Below are 24192 nucleotides of genomic sequence, written 5' to 3' on the forward strand. Positions count from 1 at the left end.
GTTCTCCTTAAATTGCGCGTCGCTATTTGCGATTTTCGTGTTTTTTGCAATCTGCGAATTTTCATGAATGGCAATAGCGAATATTTAGCGCTTTCGCTAATGAATTCGCAGAATCCTTGGACTCTCGCTTTTTCTTGTTCGCAAATCGGCAGGTTTCAGGATTCTGCAAATTAAATAGCGAATTCGCTATTTTATTTTAGCGCTACCGCACTTTTGCGACTTTCAATTTCATGAATTGCTTTTACTCAATTTGCGGTCGCAATTGCTAATTCGCAGCAATTGCGATCGCAATTTAGCTTCATGAATCTATCTGTATGTTCATACAAGGCAGTCTGGCCTTATTTGGAGTTATGTCCTTATAAGGCTCGTTCATATGAAATTACGGGGAGATTATGTAGGTAAAGTGTACGATTATCCCTGGACCTATATCAGGGCCCCGATATGAAATATAACACCCACTCCACCTAATACTTAACAATGATAATACACATTTGAGATACACATTTATAACGGTGTCAGTGCATAAAATTATCAAGCAGTCATTTAAAATGTTTCTAAAAATGTTAAAATTTCATTAAAAACAGCTTAAAAAATTAGGAAAAATGTTCTTTGTGAAAGTATGACATTTGTAGTAAAGTTCTGCAAATCACAGTTCTAAATGAGCTCGATAACACAAGTTGAACACTGTAAGCGTACTTAGAAGGCCATGCTCTGGTAATGAAAGTGTCAATTTGAAAAAGTTATTTTGAGAAAAAGTGGAAAGAAAAACTGAATTTGTTCCCAGCACACGGTGAGCTAGATTCAGATTATATGTCCTGGCTGGGAGACATAACATTGTCGTTGCCTGCTGGCGTAGGGGACAAACATTGTAGTACCTCGCATAGCACGTCAAGTGCGCATAGAAGAAACTTCTCAGTGCTGCCAACAGTTGTTGGTATGGCAGCCGCTGCTTTATTCGATACCTCAGTACTAAGGGTGGAGCTGAAATCCAACTCAGTCAAGGGCACCTGTGAATCCTCAAGAAATGCCTGCTTTAAGATGGAAATACACTGGGGACAGAGTCGAGCATGGGACCGCAGTGGTTCCAGCCTGCAGTCTAAGTCCACTGGCATAGCCGTTAGAGGTGTCAGACAGATGTCTAACTTGCATTCTCCTCCGCAGAACAGGCCTCTGAATACAGGTACGATGCAGTCATCGTAGACAGGTCTGAATGACAGGAACCAAGACGCACTTACTTCTTAAAGGCGAGAAGCACCCAGATGTTGTACCATGCGCTCTTGGTAATATCTTTCCAGGAGAGCTTTTGAAATCTCGCTGGTGGATGGTCCATCCATTGCAAAGCAGGTAGACAATCAGGATGCCAGCAATAGAAAGCAGGATCAGAGGTAGACCCCCAAAAATGCTTCAGAATGCGGAGTGTATAAAGTTAGGAACAATCCTGACCCTATGGTTTTAAATAGGTGTTCAATACCACTCATATCTGACATATTTATGATGCGATCCACCATTTCTGCGAAATGTCGGGGCAGTTTGTACTGATTAGCGCCTGTATCTCTGTCGAGGTCCTCGTTAATTGAAGTTCAAAGGTTCTACGTACAGCAGTCAATGGCACGGTTTGTTGTAAAAGCATGGCTTTCATTGTGCTTAAAGCATCAAACTGTATAAAAGAAACATTTTGTGAAGGCCATACTGGTGCCTCCCTGACTGTATTTGTCGGAGGAAACAATACTTGCATACAACAAGTAACCCTGGTGTTAATGGTGACCAGATAGGCAATACCCGGGAGCATCCCACAACAACGTTAAACGTTCAGCATCAAGTAACTCCCATTTGAAAGTAACTCAAACGCTGGCGTGATCACGGCAGCTGAAGTTCCTTTCATGTGGCAAGACAGATTCAAACTACTTTTTGGTGGTGTTGGGCAATGTTCCCACTGATTGTACTCAAATACATTCCTAGGTGAAATGGATTTGTGCAGAAAATGATGACCAAAATGTTGATAACAATACAATTTGTCATAGTCTGAAGAACTCTCTAACATTTCATCATTGGAAAATGCAGCAGATTTCTCTAAATCAGACATGATATTAACTGTTTCAGTGTCTCAATAATCAGAAAATGTACTGGAGGTAATGAAAACACTTAATGAGATTTTAAATACATGATTTATTTTTAAAAGTTCGGTCAGTCTGAAAATGTTGAAATCAATCTTGTCCCATACTATACCATCGGGTATAGGAACAGCTGTGATGTTCACTGATGACAAGTCTTTGTTAACGATGTGATGATGGATGTGGTTTCAGTAGGATGTTCACCTTTTGTGCTGTGGAACCTTGTTGTATAAAGTGTCCATTGATAAGCATATTAAAAGTCAAAACTAAGCCTAACCAGAAAAGAAAAAACAATATCCCAGAAATTTGCCAGAGTTCAATCCAAGGTGATACCAGGTATGTCTTTTGAAGAAAGAGAAGAAAGTTCTTTAGTTCTTGTTTGAATGGTGTTTTGGCTGGCGTCGTTTCTGGCTCATTTGGATCCAGGGAAAACGTATCAAAGTTAATGAAATAGCTAGAAGCTATTCAATCAATTGTAGGAATTGCATCGGGATTGGTTGAAATGTTGTTTTCCTCTCAACGAGGCATGTTGATGTAGATGTCTGTATTTGGTCTAATTGCAACCTGTGAATTGTTCTGATTTTGATTTTGATTTTAAATTTCTGGTTCAAATGGAACAACTTCCATAGCATTGTTGCTTAGTCCTTCATTCCTTACAGGTGGCTCCTCAAACATGATGAGTCTTTCTGTTTGAACTTCTTGGATTGTAGCTAGAGGAGGATATCTGCTACTGCGGAGTCCACTAGGCCCACTGTTTAGTATTGGCTGCATAGTGTGGTTTTATTAAGTCAATTGAGACAAATCTTTTCTCCTTTTTTCCGGCAAGAGGCAGGAGCAGCACAGTTCTTGTTCCGTGTACTGCAATGATTGGTACAGATTTTCTGTAAGAGGGTCCAAATTCCTTTTTGTCCGCTATTTTCTCTCTGACCAGATCCCTGACTTTTGGGATCCAGACAAGTCTTGCAGTGACTACCTTGACTTCTTCAGTGGCGATCTGCTTTAGATGGACATTGCTTTGTTTTGTCCTGGATTCATTTCGATCCTGTAAAACAGCCAAACGATCATCGATATCAAATGGTTTTTCATCCTCAACTGCGCCTTCACAATCAATATCAGGTACTCACATTTGTGTCCCAAAGAGGATCTCATATGGAGTGGCACCCCCTAGATACCTTCTTGGCTGGTTGTTTAATGCCCGCTGTATCCCATAAAGGGGTGTAACCCAACTTCCGTCCTTGCCTAATACCCTAGCTGTTAAAGATTGCTCTAAGTCCCATTTTTTTCTCTCCACAACCGAATTTCCCTCGGGTTGGTACGGAGATGAGAACCGCAATGCTACGCCCATTCCTTCCATGGCATCTTTGTAAGCCAGAGAGCTAAACGCAGGGCTGCAGTCAGAGTGTAACGTGCTGACTGCGTATGTACCGATAAAGACTCGCACATCTTTTATAATAGTTTGAGCGTCAGCAGAATGCTGAGCCCATACCCATAGGAATCTTGAGCATGAATCCACTGCTACCATGATATATCTGTAAGCTCCGTCCGTTTGTAAGGGGCCGCAGTGGTCCAAGTACACACATGCAAGAGGTTTGTCTGACTTCAGTAATGGCGTCTGTGCCGGGCGTGCAACGGTGGAGCCTTTCATATGCTGGCAGATGTCGCATTTCAAGACATAGTCTATACTTTTGTTTAGTTAACCCTGGCCACCAATAGCGCTGTTTCAGTAAAGAAATAGTCGCTGTAAAGCCTGTGTGTGCAGAGCCCAAAACCTCGTGTGCAGCTATTATTAAACCTTGCCTAGGATCCATATTTCGTATTACTCTATCCCCCACTCCAGGAATCTGAGCATATGGAATGTTTTGTGCATTTAACCTGTAGGAGTATTTGAGTGGAATTTTTTTAGGTACTGCTGTGCTGCCTTTGGGTGATTTGATGACAGCTACCATTATTTCTCCGTCTACCCTAGTTTTTGAACTAGTCAGCGCAGCTACGGAAGCCGTGCAAACAGCCCCCTTTGCGACTTTTGTGTTTAATTGTACCACCTTTTTTATCTTTTAACCTGCTTTGTTCCCAAAGCTGTAAGAATTCATTGTACGACTGTGCACAGTAAAAAGAATCACACATGATTAATGTGGTGAATTCTTGATCCGTATTTACTAGTGCCAGTGTAAGTGCTTTTAATTCTGCCAACTGAGCCGTGCAATCTCCTAGAGATTGCGTTTTTGTGCAACTAGGATGGAACTTGCCATCACACATGCGACCTTTAACGATTGCACACGGCGAAAAATATTGCTGCTTACTTCCTGTAGCAGAATGTGCAGATGCGTCAGTATAAATAATATATTCATACTGATCTAGAGGCAAGTTTTCATTTGGTAGAGGATATTCTTGTTCATATTGCAGGAATGCTTGTGAGCAGTAAGAGAGTTAGCCTATTGTAGCCATCTTGGATGTAACGCTTTCGCATTTGGGATGCTGGCTTTTTTAACAGCTTCTGAAGCTGGTACCGGGGTTACGACAATAATGCGTTTCCCTTGAGCCAGTGCTATTTCTCTTGCTACAGCAGACTGAACTGCTGTCAGGATTTTTTCTGTTGCAGTGAAACGCATTTCTGCATTTGTGTACAGGTGTGATTTGCAAGCGATTGGTACCGTTTCTCCTTCATTAAAGGTTAAATAAGTGTACCTGCATTGACCCGCGATTATTCGGATCACTAAGTGGCATAAGTTTACACGTGTTTGGAAGTGTTTGGAAGCAATCGTGTCTTCCTGGAGTAAACAAAGATTATTAGTATTTTTTTGTGTCTAATCTCTGGCTGAAAAGTCAGGTTTTTATTAAGTTATAGAAAGGTTTTACCCTTTGTGCGTAATGTAAAATGTATGTCCTGGCGAAAATTAGGAATCCACGCATTGATTGTAAATTTGTTTCTAAGATTTTGGAGGCTGGAGCAGCGCACACTTTTCTAAAAAGTTAGCTGCCAGACTTTTGCCTTCACTTGACAGCTTGTATCCCGAAAATAGGACATTGATGTGGGCTATTTTTGATTTTTTAAAGTTGAATTTGTAGCCTTCTGCAGCAAATCCCATAATAATGGTGCTTACCCTGGTCAAGTGCCTCTCTAAGTCACCGTCTGTCAGATAAATATCATCCTCATAGGACAACGCTTCTTCATCAAATTGTTGAAGTAACTTTGTTACTCTTGCTGAAAATACACCTGGGCTGTTTTCATACCCTTGTGCTAGATGACAAAATTATTGTTGAGACCCTAACGCACTGAATGCGGTTAGATACCTGCTTTCAGGAGCTATATTTTAGCAGAAAAATCCATTTGAGATATCAAGTGTGGTTTTGTATTTTTTGCGCACAATGTATTCATTAATGCAGCACTATGTGCATTTTGGACAGAAAATGTCTTTGTGCATGAGTTTAAATGTCTGTAATCTAAAACTAGACAATATGTATGGTCGGGTTTGGTGACAGGAAACAAAGGATTGTTCATTGGACAGGTACTTTTTTCAATTACCCCCTGGTATTCAAGTTGATCTAAGATCTCCCTGACCTGTTTTTTAGCTTCTTGTTTTATTGGATATTGCCTCTGAACAATAGGTGAAACTTTTAACTGGATCACGTGGTAGGTTGAGTTCTCATCCCACTCTGCATGATTTTTGTACAATGCTGGAGCTTGGGCTACTGCCCACTCCTGTGCATATGTATGTTTAAGGTGAACGGGAACGTGGTTGGAAAATGCAGAAAAAATGATACTTTCTCCCCTGGGGCACTCCATTACGAATGCAGGCGGCCAATCTTGTTCTGCTAACAGGATGTCATAACCAGATGATAAGTTCTTCCAAAAAGAGATTTTACTTTCCTGGGCTTGTCCCCCTCCAACCGGAGTGTTATTTCATATAACTTATGTGGGATGCTTACCCTGGTGTCTGGTGTTTCCACTGTGATGTAATCATTCAACTCTGCTGTCACCAGAAATTCCTTCAGGTTCAGGCGAGCTATTGGTACTTCTGCCGCACTGTCTAGCATCGTCAGAGCCCATTCCCCGTTCAGAAGTTGTGTCCTCAGAATTCTGGGCATGTCTGATTTTTAGACTAGCAACTTTCCTTTTCTTAACTTGAGGTTTTGGATTTTGCTTATCTTCTTTTTTAGAAGTAAAGTTTTGAGCGCGCTGCTTGTCTCTGGACTGTGTGCGCTCCTCTCTATTTTCTGACCGTCCTTCCCTTTCGGAGCTTTTCTTCGAGCCCTGAAAGGAAGGAGAGACACGTGCATCAGTATCCTGATACCTGTCAGGTTTCCTAATGTCTTCCCTATTCCTAAGGTTATACCTCCTTTCAGAGGGCTCCTGTGGAGGAGACCTACCTAGGGATTGAGATCTCTTGTCTTTAGAATTTTCTTTTTTATTATCCCACTTCTTTTTAGAAGAAGTAGGTGTCTTCTTAGAAGTGTCTTTTTCAGGACTGCCCTGTAGTTGAAGTTTTAAAGCTTTTCCCCCTAAACTATCTCTGCCTAATTCTGCATATGCAATTTCAATTATTTTGGGTAGTTCAGCCCCCTGTAATAAAGGGCCGACCTCCCTTAGGCGTTGGGGATTGCCACTGATGCTGCCTCCCCTTTAATATTAGCTAGTATTATGGCTGATACCTGGTTATCATTATTTAATAAACTTCATCTCTAAGTTTAGGGCAGGCTCTGCTCCATAGTCATTTTGTATTTGTCTTAATACATCTGGTATTACTGCTAATGAAGGAATACAATGAGTTTTGGTATATACGGCAGCAAAGACTGTACCCCAAGGGGTGCAATCCTTTAACTGTGGTGTAATTCCCATGGGCAAACAGATTGTTAACATTCTGTGTTTTTCAAATGGTGTTTTATTTGGGAATACTGCTCCTAACTGGGTTATTTTCTGAGCTACCCAGAAAGGAATTTGTTCATGTTTTGTGGGTACTTTGTCCATTACTGCGTGTAATGTTTGTGCAGTAATTTTAGTACTAGTGCTCTGTGTGTGAGCAGCAGTAGATGTAATTACTGTAGGTTGGACCGCTAGTGTCCTTCAGACGAAGTGTGTCATGTTTCTGTAGAGTTTTACCAACTCTTGCATTTGAACAAGTAGTTCATCATCTGGCATTGTGTCAATGTCTGGATGTGGTGCATAGGTCGCTAATATCGGCCCTGTTGCTGCTGGTCTTCCTAAAGGACCAGACCTTGCTCTTGTTCTTGTGTTGGGTAGGGCGCCATTAAACCAGAAATTATGTTCCTGGAAAGTAAGCGGAATCTCAGTCTCCTCAAAGGCCGCTGGAACTTCTTCATGTGTGTAATAATGAAAAGTATTTGTTACAACATCTGCTTGTGGGAATATAACCCATGAGTAGAATACCTCTGTTTTAAAATCTGCATGTGCCTCTATCACGAATATTACTACACCTCCTCTCAGAGATAAACCATATTTGAGTAGTTTAACTGTAAGAGTTTGTCTAACTTTGGGTGCAATATTCTTCTTCATCATCGGGAAGTGGTTGCTCTAGTGGGCTTAGGATTGGAGTAGCCATTGTGTATAGAACACAGGCTAACTGTCCCTGGAAATTAAAAAAATTATGCAAAGGTTTTATGCACAATTTTGAGAATATTCCTTCCAAGCTTGATTAACCAATAGCCAATACATAGGATAACTTGCCTATTCAACTGTGGTGGTGTTTTTTCCCACCTACTCCAGGCGTCGCTGGGTTTTGTAAGTAGGGTCTCTGAGAATAAGCACAACTGTATTTACCACATTGGGCAAACCATGTTTGACACGTTGTGTGCCGTTAGACCACGTTGGGCACAATGTAGTGTAGTTCCGATAGTACCCTTTCATTCAGGACCTACGCTGTTTACGGATAACATATACTGTGGGCTTGGTGGCAAACTGAGTCGATACACTCCCAACGATTATATCAGCCTATGTTTTCGCATTAGATAGCTTGCAGTGCTACTAGAATCTCCTGTTATCAGAGAGATTCGTTTGTGCAACTTCAGAACATAATAACCTCAGACTCGTGGAAACAATATACTACTTTTCACCCAGTCACTCGTGCTTGCTTGTTTTGCTCTAAGAGAGATACACAGAAGAAACAGTCAAGCATGTTTACAATAAGAATTTATTGTACTGTTGTTCTTCTCATGTAAAATAAGTGCACTGCTACAACTGTAATACAGTAGCAGAGATATAGAACCAGCAGTACAGTGAATAATAAGAAATAGTATTGTTCTACCATTTTGCAATAGTCATGAACACATACATGAATATGAAATGCATTTATAAAATAAAATGCGTACGCCTAAGATGCCTGCCTAGATGTAACTAAATGTACCGAGCATGTAAGTAGGTATGAAAGAGCCTAAGCCTAAGCGCCTAAGTCTAACAGCCTAAGTCTAAGAGCCAAGATTCCCACTAGGCTTTAGTCGAACCCCCATACCTGAATAGATAGAGTGTGGGACTTCGTCCTGGGCTTGAGCTAGACACCCCGCAAGGGATCGTCAGACTATTGTCAGATAGAGCGATGGCACGCCGGAGCCACAGCATCTCTGGTCAGTATGTCGGCTTTGAAGTCTCGGATCCCTAATGCTTACTGATAGCAAGAGGTGCTGTATTTATACAATCAATGTGGGTATGTTCCATATTGTTAAGTATGAGGATGACATTGGGGATTAAACCTTTTGCGTCAATGGGAGAGGTGAAGTGGACCTCCTGTAGAGTGTACTCATAAATTATTCATATGTGCTAAGGATGACGTTTTAGCAATATCAATTGGGAAAAACCCACCCTCGGCATGGAACTGAGTGAAAGGTTTAGTCCATAAAAGGCAACAATCCTTATAAGGCGTTATGTCCATACAAGGCAGTCACTCCTTATTTGGAGTTATATCCTTATAAGGCTCGTTCATATGAAATGATGGGGAGATGATATAGGGAAAGTGTACAATGTTTCCTGGACCTATATCAGGGTACCGATATGAAATATAACAACGCGTCTGGCGGGAAAATGCACTATAAAAGCTACAAAAACAACACACCAGAAACAATCCAAAGTGCGTAGCAACATGGATGCACCCTGACCGAGCGCAGAGGCCAACGCGAACGCCACAAGCCCCGCAGACCACCAGCAAGAAATAACGGGGTCGGAGAAGGCCAAGGAGAAGAGGGAGAAGAAGACGGGGTGCAGTCCGCAGAAAAACCAGATCAGCGTCATGGAGGTGACAGACCACTACCATCAAATGACCCACAATTAGACTACCATGAATGCAGTAGGAGTGTCAAGGAGGCCAATAGAGTAGGCCAAGAAGCACTGGCATGATGTGAAAATCTAAACCAGTCACAAAGCCAACAGGAAGGCAGCAACAGCGACAGGAGGTGGGAGTCCTGCGCCACAGGAGGAGCTGGAGGAAATGGAGGCCACAGTCTTCAGTGTGGAGACGGTGCAAGGAGTCAGGAGTCTGGACACAGCTCTTGAGGACCTGACCCAACAGCAACAGTGTGAGTAACAACCAGGGACTGGGGGACGGGGGAGATTGGCACAATGGCACACATGCACAATGATGTGTAGCAGACTGCACACCCACAATTACCCAGGATCATGTCACAGAAAAAAAACCAGGAGAGGGAGGAGAGGAGGTAGGAGATCCAGGATCAAGGATAAAGAGAAGTCTGAGATCTTGGAAACCACAACCGTGAATGAAGAGATGAATGTAAGTGATATTGAGATAATCAACCTGTCAGAATTTGATCTATCTGAAGAAATGGTCTCACTACTTAAAAAGGGTTTAGGCTTTTGTCCAGCTAAAAAGCAAGACTGGTACATGACTAAAATAGACCTTTTTAAATTTATAAGGAGACTTAAACTTAAAAAATTCTTTTCAAATACACCTGAAAGGAAGAAACAGACAATAAGTGAATTAAAAAGTAATCTTACCATTCAGGAATTAAAAGATACACAATTACTTTTATCAATTACGGAGAGAGAAGATGATCCTATAACTTTGTCTAAACTTATAGAAGACTTAGAAGTAGAGCGTTTTCAAACTGAGGGGAGCGGCCTCAAGTTGAAATCAAAATGGACACCACAACTCAACCCAGGTAATACCATAGATGTTTTCTTTAAGGCAGTCAATACTGAGATAGACAGAGAAATAGATACAAGGCAGAGGAAACAATTTAACATCAGAGAAGACAATCTTTCTATGAGAGAGAGAGCAGCCTTAAAGGAACTTATGGAGAATAGAGCTATAACCATACGGAGAGCCGATAAGGGTGGTAATTTAGTGGTTCAAGATACTATAGATTACAACAATGAGGTACAATCCCAACTTGACAATAATGTTTATTATGAGAAACTTTCATCCAACCCGATGAAAAACCTTATATATGATATTAATAAGAAAGTCAGGGAATGGTATGACCTTACACTTCTTGATTATGATGAATACATGTACTTGTAGGTGATCTATCCTAAGGCACCGTGCATGTACACTTTGCCAAAAATTCACAAGAGTCGTGACAAACCACCTGGAAGACCGATTATATCGGGAATTGGCGGTCCAACCGAACATATGACACACTATATTGACACCTTCTTAAGAGACTATGTCTATAATTTGCCATCATTTATAGAAGATACAAAACATGTTCTGAATTTGTTAAATGACTTTGTATGGGAAGAAGGAATGATACTAGCAACATTAGATGTTGTATCATTATACTCTAATTTTGACCATGAACTTGGCATAGAGGCACTTGACTATTTTCTAAGTCGGAGATCAGCTGAACTTTATGACCACACTCAGATGATCTTACAAATGACAGAGTTGGTTTTAAAGAACAATATATTTTTGTTCAATGGCCAATGGTACAGACAACGACTTGGGACAGCGATGGGATCCAGATTCGCCCCGTCTTTCGCGAACCTCTTTATGGGGTGGTTCGAGGCGGGGCGGATCTGGGGTCCGGAAAATAAAGAATAGATACAATATATACAATATTGGGGTCGCTTTATAGATGACTGTCTTTTATTTTTGGACAGGGACTGTTGAACAACTTAAGTTTTTTTTTAACTTTTTAAATGACAATACATTTAATATCAAGTTTACAACACAATATGACTTCAGGAGCATCACATTTCTTGATATAGAATTGTTTGTAGAAGATAGTAAACTTATAAGCAGGATGTATAGAAAACCGACAAGTTGCAATGCGACATTACATGCGAGGAGTTGTCACCCACATAGCCAAATCAATGCCATACCATATGGGGAAATGGTTAGAGCACGCAGGAATTGTTCACGAGAAAGCGACTTTGCCTACAATGTTGAAGACATGTCACAAAGATTTAAAAATCGTGGATATGATGAGAGAGTAATTGAATCTGCCCTGAATAGAGTTAAGAAAATTAAACGTAGTGCAACCTTGAAAGAGAAATCCAAGAATACAAAAGAAGATAAAATCAGAATGATCACCAATTGCAGTACTGAGAGTCATAAACTCTTTTCTATGATGAGAAAACATTCGCATTTATTGAAACTTGACCCAGATTTGCAACCTTATCTAACTGATAAGCCTAGCATTACATATACGAAGGGACTGACCTTAGCTAATATTCTTAGCCCCAGCTACCCTAGACAATCAGTAAATGTTGACTGGCTTACAAAACATAGAGGGTTCCACAAATGTGGGAGGTGCAACACATGTAGGTGGGCCAAAAAGAAAGTAGTGACATTTAACTATAATGATACAGGAGATTATAATATACAAATGTTTATTAACTGTGACACCACCTATGTGGTATATGTTATTGTATGTACGTGTGGAAAAATCTACATAGGGAGCACAATAAGAAGACTGCGAGATAGGATAGCAGAACATTTTAGAGCACTAAAACAAGGAGATACTCGCTATCCAATTGCTTCACATATGGTTCAACATCATGAAGAAAGAGAGTATCACAACTTTAGCTATCATGGTATAGATCACATTAAATCTGACCCCAGAGGTGGTAACAGATTACTGACATTAAGAAGAAGAGAGGTAATGTGGCTAATTAAGTTGAGAGCAGTAGAAAAGGGACTTAATATAGACCATGAATATGAATTCTATTTAGGTCAGGATTAGCTTCTTTTAAATCATGTAACTATGTATATATATATAGTATTGGATGTTACTGAATAAGATCTCTGAGAGGTATATAAATGGATGATAATTAGGTAATATCTATGTTATGATTAACTGTCATTGTATATTTGGAATATGATGTCTCTGGTCTAATGAAAGAATGTAAGAGAAAATCGGTAGATTGAATTATGGAATGATATATGTATCTCATATTTATCTTTAAGGAATAGGAATGAAAACTGAAAATAGCAACATATTCACGGTGAAAATGTATATTTCAAATTCGTACTATATCACCTCTCCTTTCAAAATTGGATTTTTGCCTTCTAATAACAAATGTAGTAGAAATATCTGATGGGGTCTAAGTAGAATGTAATACACTTCGTACACTACTAATACTAAGAATTAACTAGCCCGGCGAGTTAAACTGACTTTGAATCGTGGGACGTTATCCTTTACTTGCAAACCTGAAATTGGATTTTCGGTAATAAAGTTAGTGACCGTATCCTACCCCTTCAACTTTGTATTATAACATTAACCTGATCCAAGATGGCGGCCGCAATTTCGAGACCGTGTTCTACAGTTCTTTACTAGGTAGAACGAATCACTTAGGAGTATACAGAAATGATGGGCACGCTGTATATACTTTACTTCGACTACAGAAATTTACTGATAATATAGATCTAAATAAAATAAAAATAATATTAATTGTTCTAGATAAGCTATAATATACATAATATACTCGTAATAACTGATATAACCTTAGAATAGATCTTAACTAAGTCTTTATAATCTGACTATTATTTCAAGACTGTTCGGTAACAACTCGCGTAATAATATCACTTAACCAACATGGCGCCTACATATTTGCAGTATAAATTGGAACATTAAGATGGCGCCGAGGTAGAACGCCACGGACGATTCACGTGTACTTGGGACTATAGGTGAGCCACATATCAGGTCGCGTTATTATCGAAAATCTATTTAATTTAATTTGTGAGTTTAGAATACTTACGTCTTTAACTGTGCTTTAATTTCAGGTGACGTACTCGTACACCTAAAATGATTAAAATGAAGATAACAAGACGTGCTTAACGCATGGAGGACTTATATTTATACATGGAAAACGTATAATATTGCAACAACTACGTGAAAAAATTGGAAATTAAGAATTTTGGACATAGTAGGTGAGGATATGAGTAGTGCTTATATACCACTTCATGTATAAATAGATAGATGTACTACATAACAGATAGACAATATAATTCTATTTATTAGGTGGTGTACACCTTAATGGATATACGCTGGAGTTTAGACCTACTAATAACACATTACGAGTATTATATGAGAAGAAGAATTTGACAAATGATAAGGTGAGGACATTAGCGGTACTTACAACGTTTATACCTAATAGCTGTCAGACTATATTGGATTTAGGCAGACAATTTACTTCATAGCTGTATGGGTGTGCTACATCTTGAACAGACCTCATCTAGCATAGAACTTATTCTCAAATAAATTTGAACGTTGATTTTACTTGTACTGTCTAGAAACTGATCTAGCAAAGGTTATAAATGTGATATGGAGATGATAGTAATTATGATGTGTTTCTAATGTGAATTTAATATGGAGATGATAATAATTATGATGTGTTTCTAATATGAATTTAATCTTTACTCCCCCTTTAATGTACATGATTGGTAAAAATATACTATGAATAGCTTTAATTTTATATATTGTGTATACTTTGAAGAGATAGTACAGATCTCTTGATGTGGGACTTGATGTGAATATATATCTCTATTATATTTTTTCTTTTGGGTTGCAGCCCTGAAGAAGTCAAGGTCGACTAAGACCAGACGAAACACGTGTTGGCTGCGTAAAGAAATATTGGACCACTGTATATAATAAGTGTGGATTATTGTATTCTCAAAGGATAACACGTTTTTCAATGAAGAAAATAAATTGAGAAATGCGACATAATTGAAGACTTTAAAAAAAAATCTTTTTATTAAATGCAAACAACAAATAAACATAAAAGAAAAAACAGAAAACAAGGCAATACAGTACAAATAGGTCATGTCGGTGCTGGGGGGGGGATACATACTCATATCAAATGCCAGAAGTAGGTGATGAGACTGGGGAAGGGGGAGGAGACCAGGAGCAAGCAAGGTAGCTAAATTCCCGTGGAGGAAACATCAGGTTGGGGGGAGGACAGGTCAGTGTCTAGTCCCGAGGGGGGGGGGGGGGAGTACAGATGCCACCATGGTAGTCGTTCCACTGATTCCAAATTTTCCCCCATTTGCGGGGCGTGCCACGGGAAACATACACTGTCTTTTCCCTAAACATGCACCAGTCCATGCTTTGTTGCCACACCAGAACTGAGCAATGTCTCTCTTGGCAATCATATTACCCAAGGTCACCCATCGAAGCTGCGCCAGGCCATAATCATTCGGCTCCCAGACATTCAACAGACACCGCCTCGCCTCTGGCATGGATCGCACACCCGTGACCTCACTCATCACCTCATGCACACGAGTCCAATAGCTCATAACCGCAGGGCATTCCCAAATAATATGGAAGAACGTACCCACCAGACCACAACCACGCCTGCACAGTCCATCCACAGAGAACCCCATTCGCACCAGACGAGGACCAGTTACATAGACCCTATGAAGAATTTTGAGCTGGACAAACCGGAGGCGCGCCGGGATAGCCACTTCCTTCGGGGAGGAAATCGCCGCCTGCCAATCCTCATCGTCGAGTTCCAGACGGTCACTAGTCCACACCTCTCGAAGGTTACTCAGTAAGTCGGTTCTGGCATTGATCAACTTCTTGTATATGAGTGAGATCGTGCTGTCAGGGACATGCCCGTCTAGCACCCGATCCTCAAGCGGGGACGCCTCCGGAATATCCGAGCCCAGGGGAAACACAGACAAAACCGCGTGTCGGATTTGCACGTATCGAAAGGATTCTATATCATTCAAGTCATACTCAGCTTTCAGCTCCTCAAACGTCTTGACTCTACCCCTGATCCACACATCATTCACCCTGCTGATACCGATCACGTCCCACTTGTCGAAACCCTTCGACTTCCAGAGGGAGCCAAGTTTTTCCGAGGCATAAAGCGGGGTAGCACGGGTCGGCTTATCAGCCCAGCCCAGGGCCGCTGTAGCGCGATGCCACACCTGCACCGCTGTCCTAGTGGGGCCCGTGAGAGATCCGCCAACAGATTTCGCATACAGAGCCCTGCTGTAGTCTCCACCAGGCAGCAACCATCTATCCATCTCAAACGCCGGGCTTGGCAGAGGACCGTAAGTGCAATGGTTGATGGCCCCCAGCTGAGAGGCCCAATAATAGCGGCGAATGTCCGGGAGCGCAATACCCCCGTCGTACCACGGGAGCATCAGCTTCGCAAGAGCAATACGAGAACGGCCCCCCCACACCAATTGTCGCTGTAGACTTTCAATCTCCCGGAAGTAACGGGCGGGCACAACATCAAGAGTATTTTGCAACGCATAAAGAAACCGAGGGTGCGACATCATCTTAAATAACGCCGCCCGTCCCAGAGGAGAGAGAGGGAGCCTACCCCACGCTGTCACATCGGCACGGAGGCGCTGGAGAGGGAGCAACAAATTGCGTTCATAACGAAGCACTGGGTCCAAGGTGATAAAAATCCTCAAGTACCTGAATCCCTCCCGCACCACCGAAATAGGACATCCACGAGGCAGGAGAGGGGCCTCGCCGCATAAAACATAGATGCAAGTCTTCGACCAGTTGATGACCAAACCGGAGTTTTTACGGAAAGAAGTTAAAACATCAAAGAGGACGATCAACGATTTCTGAGGCGACGTAAGATATAGGAGTATATCGTCTGCATATAAGGATATTCGGTCCTCAAACTCCGGAGTACATCTAATGCCTTTCAAGGACGGTTCCCATCTCAGCCACGCCGCCAACGGCTCCAAAGCAAGGGCGAACAAGAGAGGGGACAAAGGACAGCCCTGGCGCATTCCCCGACCAAGAGCAAAGGAGGCCGAGACACGACCGTTGACCACCACCTGAGCTAAGGGGTCTGTATAAAGCAATTGCACCAGGCAATAAAAGAGGGACCGAAGCCAAATTTAGAGAGAACCGCCCATAAATAAGGCCATTCCAACGTATCGAACGCCAAGATGGCAGGTTCACGCAAAGTCGCCGCTCGCGCGAGGACTCCATGCAAGCGCCGAAGATTAAGTGCTGTGTTACGATGGGGTATGAATCCGGACTGATCCGGGTGAACCAGATCGCCTATAACCGCAACTAAGCGAGTGGCAAGTACTTTGGCCAGAATCTTCGGTTCGGCATTAATCAAGGATATGGGCCTAAAGGAGGCGCAGCGGTCACGCGGCTTGCCATCCTTGTGGATCACCACTATGGAAGCCAGCCTTTGGTCGGGAGGGAGGGAGCCTGCCTCTAATGATTCCAAGAACATCGACCGCAGATATGATGCTATCACATCCAGACGGAGCTTATAGAGCTCCACCGGGAGCCCATTAGGACCCGAAGCCTTTCCCGAGCGAACCGAGCGAATAGCCGTAGCAACCTCATCAACTGTAGGCGGAGCCTCTAGAAGATCCCTATCAGGGTCAGACAAACGTGGCAGCGAAATATCACGCAGGAGCAAGTGGGAGTCCTGTTCCGGTCTATCAGAAACGGGGGAGTACACTCCCCGAAAGTGGTCAGCGAAACATTCAACAATATCAGCAGGGTCGGTGATACTCACGTCATTCACATCAACAATCACAGGGACAACCCGACTCGCACGTTCCCTCTTATCCAGCCAAGCAAGCAATTTCCCCGCCTTATCCCCCACATCATACAGTCGTCCCTGTTGCTCCCTGCTCATCTCCCCTGCAGCATCAGTCACCAGCGCTCTATACTCAAGTTGCTTCAGACCCAAAAGGTGCAGCCTCTCCGGGGTGACCTCGGTTTCCAACTCCCCCTCAAGAACGGTGATGTCATTTTCAACACGAACAACCTCCTCCCGCCTACTTCTCTTGACACTGCCAATCATGGAGAGAGCCTGACCCCGTATAACAGTTTTGTACGCTTCCCACAACGTGACAGAGGAGGACACAGAACCCACATTTTCAGCAAAGTAGTGGTCAATCGTTTTAATTAGCTCCGCCCTAACCTTGGGGTCACGGAGATACCAGGAGTGGATCGGTGCCACCCTACCCTCCGACCCCAAATGAGCGTCCACCACCAACCAGAGCGGGGAATGATCCGAGATACCCCTAGCAAGATGTTTCACCTCCCGTATGGAGGAGGCCTGGGAGGAGGGCATCAGCACATAATCTAATCTCGAAAGACTGCCATGGGCACCAGAATGAAAAGTATATTGCAACTGCCCAGGATGAAGCAGGCGCCAGCAGTCGGTGAGCCCCAAAGCCTCCAGGAAATCCCCCAACCAGGACTGTGACTTCGCAATATCTCGGGGAGGGTAGCGATCACACAGCCCCGACACTACAGAGTTAAAATCCCCACCCACTACAAGCAGACTCTCGGGGAATCCCAAAATCACACGTCCCAAATCAGCATAAGTGGCAGTCTGGAGACCCGGGGGCACGTAGACAGAGAGCAAGGTGACAACCCTTCCCTCCCAGGGCCCCACAATGGCAGCGTACCGTCCCCTGTCATCAAGGATGATGTCGTCAACAGCAAGAGGGAGGGAGTTCCGAACCAGAATGCCCACCCCCCTGGAGCCAGAAGTGAAACCCGAGGGCGCGACGAGACGATAGCCCCGCCTATTCATTGCGTGGCACGTATTGCCAAGCAAATGCGTCTCCTGAAGCAGGACCACATCAGGGGACAACCGTCTCAAGAGCTGCAACACCACGCCCCGTTTAATCCTATCTCCCAACCCGTTCACGTTCCAACACAGTACCTCAAGTCCCCTAACCCCCATCCCAAAGGTCAACCCCATCCCCACCCCACACCGTGTGCGACACTATACGACAGGAGATCATCAATAATATGCCTTGAAGAAAACAATGAAACGAAAACTGTAACCCCCCAACCCCCCATTCAACCCCATACATCATGCCCCCACCCCGCACCCCTGCGTAAGACTCAAGAGCCACCCCAACTTGCAGTGTGCCTGTTGCCCTAACATACAACTATTCTACAAAAAGAACCCCAGAGGAGGGAGACTCGCCCACACCCCCAGAAGACAGCATGATAGCAAGCAATAGTGGCATAGCACCAAACCACAGCCAAAAAGTCAACACGATGGACCGGGAGCCGATTCAGCCCCTTATTCCTGCTCCACTGGGCCGCCCTCCGCACCACCGGAGTGTCCAGAGTGTTCAGAACGATCCGGGCCAGGGGGCAATGTGTCCAGCCAGTCACTTGCCGCCCCTGGATGATCAAGGAAGAATGTTCGCTCGTTGTAGACCACACGTAACCGGGCCGGGAAAAGCATGGCGTATTTCATGTCTCTAGTCCTCAGTTTCTTTTTCACCCCCTGGAATCCTAGTCGCTGTTTCTGAACCTGCTGGGTAAAGTCCGGGTAGAAGCTGACGGCAGTGTTCTCATAAGCCGTAGGACCAGATATGCGCGACGCTTGCAGGATTGCGTCCCTGTCCCGAAAATTAAAAATCCGAGCAATGATGGATCGCGGAGTGGCGCCCAGCTTAGGCGGACCACCCGGGATCCTGTGTGCACGTTCAACGGCAAAAAACTTGCTGAGGCCCTTGGGTGCAAGATGATTCAGGACCAGATCTTTCACCAGCAGGTCCACCGAGGAAGCTTCCGAAGTTTCCGGGACACCAACCAGACGGACGTTGTTCCGTCTTGCACGGCCCTCAAAGTCGTCCAGGCGGCGAGTGAGATAGTCACGGGCGGCACGCAAGTTACCGACCTCTGCCTGTAAATCGGAGACGTCAGTAACAAGACTAGATGTCTGTAGATCGAGGGATTTGACCTTCTCATTAGTTTTCGCAAGGTCAGCCCTGATCAAGGTAACATCAACAGCGACCGTGTCCAACTTGTGGGCCAGGGCCTCGTATTGTTGACCCAGTGTGGCCTTCATCCCGGCAATGGCGCCCATGACGTCCCTCAACGACAGTTCTTCATCCAGCGGGGAGTCTTCCCCCATCGTGGCCGGGGATTTAGTTGGTCCACCCGGAGAGCCCTTTACGAGGGTGTATCTGTCCATGACATTTGATTGCACGGAGCCCCCTCTCGTTGCCGGTCTGGTCTTGCGTTTCTCTCCCTCAGGCTTGGCGGCCATCTTAGTTTGTGCGCCCCGAAGGGTAGCCCTAGACCTAGTAAAAATGACTAAAATCGATGCGCCCGCAACAATATAGAAATGAAGATGCAAACCAATCACCAAGTGATAAGTGACAGGGGGCCGAGTCACCAGTCGGTGGACAGCGGTGAGGTGAAAAGCGGCAGGCCAGGGCGATCGAAACAAAGTCAAGTAGGACTAGGCGCCTGAAACGAAACTGAAAGTAGACAACCGGGCAAAGGAGGCTGGCGTGATCCGTTGTTGTTCAATTACTGTCCGGCTGGCAGAGAACCAAGCCCGGGGGCAGCACCATGGAGCAGGCCGAAAAAGTTCAAAAGTCCATATCTTCAGCTCCCGAAGTCCAAATCAAAGCCTGAAAACGGATAAACGATCAGCAGGGCCATGCCAGTAATAACCCGTCGTCCAAGTCAGGATAGAGTTCAGGATAATCGGTGGAGGTGGCGAAGGTCCGGGAGCCCTAAGCTCACGCGACCATCTTGGGTGCGCGCTAAGCTCCTCCTCCCATAATTGAAGACTTTTGATTATGGACTAAGAGTGCTCGGTATTAATCTGTGTATCATTATAATCACTTCTGTGATTTGTTCTTGTGGTAGAGGTAACCTACCACCTTCATACCTGAGCACCGATTGAGTAAGATTGGGCTACTACTTAACCTTCACTAGCTGAGCGCTCATATATAACTGTTACCAGACAATCTATGTCACTGATCCCCGTGGCACACTGCAGCACACACACATAGCAATCACAGCACATCCAACGACAATGTGGTACAAAGTGTAACACCGACACTGCAGACCAGGGGACACAACTGGGTCCGCACATGCGCAGAAACAGGCCAATCACATTGAACAGAGCAGGAAACTGTGACATGCATATGTACGTATATAACCTCACATCTGTCACGTAGTCCAAACGTTCACTGTCCCCCCTCAAATTGCCAACACCACTCAAACAGTCACATTGTACATTGTCACACAGTCTGCATGTCAGCAAGAACAATGCGCCAACATACAAGTCAACACAACGTCAACATGCATATCCCCTTCACATTACAGAGGGACAAACAACACCTCCAGCAGGGAAGACCAGACAACCCATCAGTGATGCTGGAGACGACCACTACACCTTCGACACTGACGCCCTACAACAGCTCAAAGACATCTCAGGCAACCCACCCCCAGGAGCAGGGCAGCCAAGCTACACAGAGGAAACCCCAGCCCCTGCACATACCACACAGCAGGAAGCACCCGCCACCACGGCTGGCTCACAACACTTCACCGAGGCACACATCGCATTCCAATGCCAAGTGTCAGAATGCCAAAAGGAGGAGTCCAAACAGGTGCGGGTGGGCTCAGAGCTCATGGAAGCTGAACTACATCACATACGGGGTGTCAAAGTCCCATCATAGACCACCTACACCCCACAAAGGAGACCCACACTGCGACAGAGACAAATACATTTGCACATTTCCTGTACTGAACCAGGTCCAGAGCCTCGGAATTACCATTCACACACCCACGCTGGACCTGCGTACGACAGCCCAGTACACCCCTCTTACGTACCGAGTAGCTGACGACAAAGCTACATCTCCAAGTTCTTATCCGCTGCCTGCGATGACATGGTTTGCGTTCGCTGTACACAGCACAATCTAATATTGTAGGGCCCGGTGCCCTCATGCACACATCATGACCACACGGACACACGCAGATAGTTTTTGGAACCGGCTACTGGCAAGTGCGCCCGGCCCCTTTATTGGCAGGGTCACCTGTACAGTGACGCCTGTGCTGGATGTGTGTGGTGTGAGTGTAAGCCATCCCTCAGCGAGTTGTTGGTGCTGGCAACAAATACAACAGTGACCACTATGAATACATAAACAGAAAACACCAGCATTACAGAGACAACTGTGGAGCATCATGGACGTAGCCGGAGCAAGTCCAAAAGACACACAATGAGCAAACAGAAGTGTCTGTGAGTTGCAGTGCACTAAGGTTGGGGCACTAGAGCTGAGCGTGCTCTTGTGAACAAATTGTCTAGGATTGTGTCCCTTCGGGACATTCCTGATGCAGCTGCATTGGGTGGTGTCACACCTACATCATTTTCCCCATCCTCGTTCCAGGTCTCCCACACTGCCTGAGGTGACATTGCTGCGTGAGCTCTCCACAGCACATAACCAAAACAGTAATGGACGATGATTCGTGGTGCACTGAGTTAGTGGCACCTGCAGTGCTGAGCAGGAGATCAGGCAGAAGGTGGCATCCTAGACAAGTGTGAGCAACTCTGTCAGTCTGCCAGGACGACTGTTTCGACATTGGCAGTTGGTGGTTGGAGTTGGTCCTGGCGGTGGTGGTGTGTGCCTTCTGCGGTGTTGCGACGTACGGGCCGGTCAGGACTCGATTTGATATGTGATCCCTGGTGGACCACAGTTGAGGCCGGAGGCAGCGGACAGCGCAGGGCCACAAACACATGGCGTTGACGACCCCAAGGCCATTGTCACAGAGGCCATCCAATATTCTATCAGACAGGGTCCATGACTTCAGCAGCACAGAGTTAGTGGCCCCGGAAGCAAAGCGGCTGGCACAGGCACCCCACCACCGGACGGTGACTTGCGGTGCACTGAGGTAGGGCCATGCGGACTGAGTGGGTCCTCATCGATGTCCGAGGTGAATGTGGCAGAAGGCTGCGGGGGACAGCGGAGGGTGTCCTCAGGGGCATGATGCAGAGGGCAGAAGCCGTCCGGAAGCAGATAATGGAGGAGTGGAATGCTGCAGCCTTGTTCTCACCACCATTAGGTATCAGCTACATGAGGATGAAGATAACTACCAGTCCATAGACTCAGACGCCACCAAAGTTCAACCAAAGAGTGTCCATGATTGTCGGGGAACAGACTTGGTGGCACCAGGGCTGAGAGGGGATGCAGTCTGCGATGATGTCGGTACAATGATATGAACTCGCCATTGCTAAAACAAGACTCAGTCCAAAATACTTAACCGCAGTGTAGGCCGGAGGCAGCAGTCAGCAGAGGCCCACAGCTATGTGTCGTTGGCTCGCGATGCACAGAGTTAGTGACACCAGGGTAGTTGTCGGTAGTGTTTGATCACCTCCGTAATGATGATCCTTTTTCCCTCCTGACTGCAATGCATCATCCTCTTACACCTCCTTACGTGCAATGATATGTACTCTGCCATTGAAAAATTGATGCTCAGTTCCAATTGTGTGACCTACTCGGGCGCATCATATGCCGAGGGCAGTAGCAGAAACGTTCAGTTGTAATGCACTAAGACCTGGTGGCACCACATCGAAGGGAGTATAGTGACATCAAATCAGCCATAAATATTGTTTTCTGCCATAGTGTAATCAAGACTCAGTTCCAAATGTGTGACCTACTAGTACGCTGTGTATGCTGGTACAGTACATCAACGAGAAAGGAGTACTGCGGGCCTTGCTCGCGGAGGCCGTGATGGTCGTAGCAGGTTGCCAGGTTGGCGTGCCTCAGGCTTGGCGCTTGCACCGTTACGTGGTGGGCCCTCTTTGACACACACCAGTGTCGGCAGGTGAGCAGGGAGGCCTGGGTGCGCAGGGGCGAGCAAGGCGAGTTCGGGAACCAGTGGCCTGGGGTGCTGCAGGCACACAGGATCGCAGGCCACACTGCTCACGGCGACGGCGTCCGCTTTGTGGCAGCTGAGGGGTCCCGCCCTGGCAGAGACATTGGGCATTCCGGACGAGGACCATGCTCACGGTTACGTGCTTTTTATTCACACCCCTACTCTGGCCTGGCATACACCAGGCCAGCCACTCCGCTCACACTTACGGGCGGACGTAACAAGCTACATTTCCGCGATCTTCCCCAGTGGCTGGGGTGACATGGTTGCATCCACTGTCCACTACACTCCATACACCAGCGGTGTATGTCGACTTGGATATGTGTGGTCTGCATACTGCAGTCTGGCCATCAAATCCAAGACCACACTTGGCAATGGGTACATTCTCATTCATGGGTCACTTGCCTCCCTCACACATGCCTGGTCCCCACCTCTCCCCACATTCAGCTATTGTGTGGCTGAGGTACCATGCTGCTGATGGCTTATGTACATGCTGGCCCAGGTTCCCACGGTAAGTTGTGCGGTTGTGTCTGGTGGGTGGGCATGTTGTTTGGCATGTTATATGTGAGTTTGTAACGTGCATTCCAAGTGTTGTGTGTTGCATGATTGTGGAGTTGAGGTATGTGTTGTGTTCATTTGGTACTTGCCAATGAGCAGCGCATTTCCATAGGTGCCATCCTGGAAGCGCCGGTTGATGATGGTTTGTCGGACGATGTAGAAATCATGCACACTGCCTGGGTGGTTGTCGGCGACGTTGTTGGAGATTTCCCAGTAGACCGCTATTGCATGCACATTGATGGGATGCATGTGCTTTCTGTTGCGGTTATTGTGTGCAGTGTTGCCAGGGGCACCAGTAGGATAAGTGTGCAGTCAATTGCACCCACGTGCAGGAAGCCAGCAATGACATAGACGCCTTGCTTGGTCTCCAGCTGTTCCTGCGCAGTGTGGCGGTAGTATAGGTACTGATGGTGATGCCATCCAGGACAGGTTTGAGGAGCTTTGATAGGGCTCCTCTGACTCTGGCAGTTGTTGGTTGGTA

This window comes from Lissotriton helveticus, chromosome 6 (assembly GCF_964261635.1).
Source record: "Lissotriton helveticus chromosome 6, aLisHel1.1, whole genome shotgun sequence".
NCBI classification, from domain to species: domain Eukaryota; kingdom Metazoa; phylum Chordata; class Amphibia; order Caudata; family Salamandridae; genus Lissotriton; species Lissotriton helveticus.